Source organism: Elephas maximus, chromosome 10 (genome assembly GCF_024166365.1).
Source record: "Elephas maximus indicus isolate mEleMax1 chromosome 10, mEleMax1 primary haplotype, whole genome shotgun sequence".
Lineage (NCBI taxonomy): Eukaryota > Metazoa > Chordata > Mammalia > Proboscidea > Elephantidae > Elephas > Elephas maximus.
Window position 1 is genome coordinate 25,922,648 of NC_064828.1, and position 5,352 is coordinate 25,927,999.

Sequence of the window (5,352 nt, forward strand, 5' to 3'; positions counted from 1 at the left end):
TCTGTAGGAACTTCATTCATAATCCTCCCAAACTGGGAATCACCCAAATATCCGTTATCTGGCAAATGGATAAATAAAATGTGATATATTGATACAATAGAATGCTAGTCAGTGATAAAATAAAGGAGGCAACTAACAATTGACTCACTTAACAAAATGGATGAATTTTAAAAGCATTTGGCTGATTAAAAAAAAAAAAGCCGTTTATATGGTACTCTGGAAAAAGCAAAACTGCAAGAAAGAAAAGAGATCAGTGGATACCAGGAGTTGTGGAGAGGGGAAAGTGGTTGCCTGTATACAGCGGTAGCATGGGGAAAATGTGTGGAACTGTAGGGGTGGACATATGACTATGCATTTGTCAAAATCCTTAGAAACACACACAGCAAAAAGTGAATTTTGATCTTCGTAATTTTTTTTTTTAATCACAAATAACTACAGAAAAAGTTTTACTCGTCTTAACATAGCAAAATTACTGGCTGATGAAAACAATATTAAGCTTCTAATAGGGCATGAAATGTGAGAACAATTCAGAAAAGATAAACACTCATATATTTTGTCTTCTCTAGGAAACTTTCAGAAGAAAAGGATCATAAATTTACAGAAAATATCTACAATAATAAAAAATATATAAATGATGAAACATACATATAATGGAATATCATGTCTTTATTAAACTCACGATTATTAAGAATTTGTTTAAATTTGGAAAAAGGCTTCCAGTACTTATTATACATGAGTGTATTTACAGTAGGAAGAGCGACAATGCTCCTGGCTGCTGCCTGTGAATCACTGCAGCCTCTGGTCACCTCACCACTTGCACATACACATTAATGAAGAAATGGAGATCATTCCATCAGAGCCTGGCCAAGCGGAAGCTCTTCATCTACAACCTGACAAGCTGAGAGTTCCTGGGGGGCACAGCCCAGGGCTGGGGTCCATGAAATGCCATTTTCTCAGAATCATCTGCTCCCATTCTGGGCGATGCCTCAGTAAATGTTCTGCTTGGGAGATGAGACTGTATCCCATAATGAGTGTCTGACTCCAGCAGAGAGGGCTATGAATGAAGGTTGGTGATGTGAGTGGCAGCTACAGCAGAAAAGGACATGCCATGCAGACCCAGCAGGAGTTGGCATTTCCTAGACTGACAGTGTAAGGGACGGAAACAGGTTCAATCTTGCTCTTCTACCTAGTCTTCTGTGGGTTTCTAGCTGCACTCCTCTCATTCACAGTGTGGGCCATGCTTCAGACTCTGAACCATGTGTTTCCAAAATACACTGACCGGATTCCTAGTCCGGGATTTATGGTTTTTCTAAAACCACTGACTGCAATGATATGTCTATTACAAGTTCCCATTATAGATGCATTGCAGACCTGAACAGTTTTCTAAAGATACGCTTGAGGAACAGAAGAATTTCGCAACCTGCCCCGATCGAGTACTTTTTGAACAGAAGGGCCCAATCTGTGCTGCATGTATACTGATACCCTACTTGAAGCATGCAGTGGTATGATCCTGATTTTGCCTATTCCAAAGGAAACCCTCTGTTCTTATGAAAGATAAGGGAACGACTGGATTGAAGACTTGAGAAAAACAAAGAGCCATGTGGGCTTCGAAGGAAGAATACACAACAGCTATAATAACTAATCCTCACCATGGAGATAAAGCCTTAAACTATTTTTCGTACTGTGGGAGGAAATTGCATCCAGGGTATCTGCACACAGCTGTTGGCATCCAGGTAATCTTTGATCTTAACACCGATTCATGGAAAAAAGCAAGTAGAATGCAGGATTGATGGATACAGTGCAGGATTGATGGGTCCCCTGAATTAAAAGACCAGGATGATGGTGAAAAGTTCTTGGGTTGAATTACTTTCAAAATCACAGTGAATGCATCGTACGAGTAGGATACTTCCATGGAGTAAATGTCTGTCTTCATTTTGTATCAGCTGTACCTGTCATTCTAGAATGAGGACATCTTGGAGAAAGTTGGGGTGATTCATGACACTGGGTTACATCATAATGTGTTTTCTGATTGATGTTCTCCAAAGTAACTGCCTGTTGCCTCTCCTGCCTTTTGAACCAGTGTATGGACACCATATCAGGGCCTGATGAACACCTGATTGACAACATGTAGAACGTGGGTCTTGTCCTGTTTTTATACAGTTGAATCAACAAATATCTAAAGCTTAATGTGCTGTACTATGTAAATATCTTATGGATTTAGAACTGATTAACTACCATATTTTGATGCCAACATGGCTTTAGAGATAAAATGACAAAAGAATAAATAATACCTTAATGACACGAAATGATTTTATAAAGCTGCAAAAAAAAGTTTTTTTTTTTGGTGTATGGAGACCCATGAAGTTCTGTACGTGAGGAAGAAAAAATAAAATAAAGTTGGATTTGAAAAGTGTTACCTTTAATTTTTATAACATTATTTTTTACATGTTGAGTTACTCTATGGATCTTTTTATTGATTGCACATAAGTTTTGTTGTAAAACAAGTAAAAAAAGAGTACAAATGGGATTATTTTTGTGCTGGAATGGGATTTTTCAAAAGCCTAGGAGCATTTTAGATCACAGTGCAACATAGCACTTATAGTTTAGCTGGTAGGATTATGAACCTAAGTTTTCATGTACTTAAATTCATAAAATTTAAATTATACAACAGTTTGTGAAACATCCTATCACTATTTTCATGTAGAAGAGTGTGGACACTATTTAAAACATAAATTTTGAAATATTTTTAAGATAATGTAAACAAAAAACCAAACCTGTTTCCACCGAGTCATTTCTGACTCATAGCAACCCTATAGATATTATAGCAAATATTATTTATATGCATACATATATATATACATATATATAGTTAGAGAATGTATAACCATGTATAGGCTTCTTAAATACAAATATTTAACAAAAAAGATTGCATTCGTAATTGTATACAAATAAACTAAGAATAATAATGATCACAAGAATAACGTAAAATCTACATTTACTCAAGTCACCTTCTGTCTACTCAATTCAACAAACCTAACATGTGAGAGACAGCTGGAAAGGGAGCCTGGGACTTACACACCTGTACTTCAGATTATGCTTTGCTGATTTTACCTCTTTGTTTCTCAGTGTGTAGATAATAGGGTTCAATATATGTGTGAAAGCCACAGAGAACGCAGAAAGGACCTTATCCACTGGAAAGTTGCTGAAAGGCCAGGCATAGATGAAAGTGCAGAGCCCAAGTAGAGAATCACCACAGAGATGTAGGCTGTCACACTGCTGTGGGCCTTGGCCATGCCTGCTGAAGACCAGCGTCACCTAGTGACCCGGATGACCTTGTAGGGGATGAGCAAGAGCAAGAATGAAGTCACCCCCATTGGGCCACTGTCCAAAAGCACTGAGACTTCAGAGACATAAGTGTCTGTCCAGGCAAGATTGATGATCACAGCAAGGTCACAATAATAACTATTCACTGTATTTGGGCCACGGAAAGGTAAGTTTACAGTGAAAGCCAACTGGCTTAGAAAGTACATAACCCCAATGACCCAAGATCCTACAACTAGGCCTGTACATTTGCACAAGTTCATGATGCTTGCATAATGGAGAGGTTTGCATATGACCGCATACCTATCATATGCCGTGGCTACAAGAAGCATCATTTCCCCACCGGCAAAGACATGGAGCAAGAATATCTGGGCCATGCAGCTCTCAAAGGAGATGGTCTTAGGTTCATGGAGGAAATCATGGATCACTTGGGAGTTGCATAAGTGGCCAGAAACCCATCAAGAGCAGAAAGGTTACTGAGCATGATGTACGTGGGTGTGTGCAAGGCAAGTACAGAAATTACTGTGAGGACAATGAGGAGATTTCCCAGCACAATGGTGATGTACAAGAAGTTAGAACACATGAGGAATAAATACTGGAGCTCCCAGGAACTAAAGAGTCCCAGCAACACAAACTCAGCCACCCTAGAATAATTTCCCTGGTCCATGGTCTCAAGCCACAGGAAAGTACGTAAAAGAGACAGTGATTATTATCGAGAACAAGAAAAGTAAACCACAATTCTAAATGATCCTTCTTAACATTAATGTAAAATGCTTTAGGTTTATTCCTGTTCGGAAATGTTTTATTTGCAACTTTGACAATATATTTCTCTCTCAATTATTCTTACTAATAAAGGATATCTGTGAAGTGCAAATGTAGTAAATAAATCAACAAGTCCATTTTATAAAGTTTATAAAGTTGAGGGTTCAATCTAACCTCCTATGTTGCAAAGGCTCCAGTCAAGAGGGGATGTTAAGGGACCCAGATTTTGCACTAGACTCCTTGCCCTGCTTCTTTTCATTATCCACTGACAATTATCTACAAGCAGGTTTAATTCTTAGGGAATTCCCAAAAGGCCACACTTTAAGGGCAAAAACCAGAAAAAAACTATTGTCATCGAGTCAATTCCAACTCATAGTGACCCTATAGGACAGAGTAGAACTGCCCCATAGAGTTTCCAAGGAGCTCCTGTTGGATTTGAACTGCCGACCCTTAGGTTAGCAGCCATAGCACTTAACCACTACGCCACCAGGGTTTCCATAAGAGGCAAAGACCTATCTTTTTACCTGATTTTCTTTCTTTTTTTTTTGTAACTATGGTTTACTCTCCTCTTACCTGTTTCTACTACTTAACTCCCACAACCACCACCATTAAAACTAATCTCTGAAGTCATGATTTGGTTTAAAGAAAAGTCCCTTGCAGTTGACATTTGACTATATGAAATGGCTAATATGTTAGTAAAGAATATCAATAGATGAGGTGATCATAGCCACAAAAAGCAAATATCTGTTTTACATAAGGTTGTTGAAAAGTAGAACATTTGAAAGTCAATGGTAACTTTTTACTGATTACCGAAGAAACTTTCCTGGATATAGAATGTATAGGCTTTAACTAGGGTTTTTCTGACCTAATAAGACAAGTTATATTCTTTGAAAAATATCCAAAAACACAATTCTTTGTCCTTAGGCAAAAATTGAAATAATAAGCAATTAATCAATAGATTGTAAAATAATCCATTCTGCCCATGTTTTCCCTGCAACTTCTTTTGAACATTGCAAAAAACTGCTTCTGAGGAAATAGGCTGGAATTTGAATATTCACAAAAAATTATGTATAGAAGTACAAGAATCTCTTAGCTAAAAGAAGGCAGGTTTTTTGTTTGGCATAATTAGAAGTGATTTGTCAGTCTCTATAAAAGATTGTGGAAAAAAGGTGGCTTCAGTGGGCAAAATTGTTTTGTTTGAAAATGGTTTTATGTGCAATATGTGAGCCTAAATTTTACAACAATCTGATTGTAGGAAAAGATTACTTT

General features: G+C 37.6%; 1 pseudogene; it reads left to right on the forward strand.

Moving 5' to 3' along the window:
• The first annotated feature begins 830 nt into the window (after positions 1-830).
• Positions 831-1,583, forward strand: LOC126084454 (sodium/potassium-transporting ATPase subunit beta-3-like; annotated as a pseudogene).
• Positions 1,584-5,352: the final 3,769 nt, after the last annotated feature.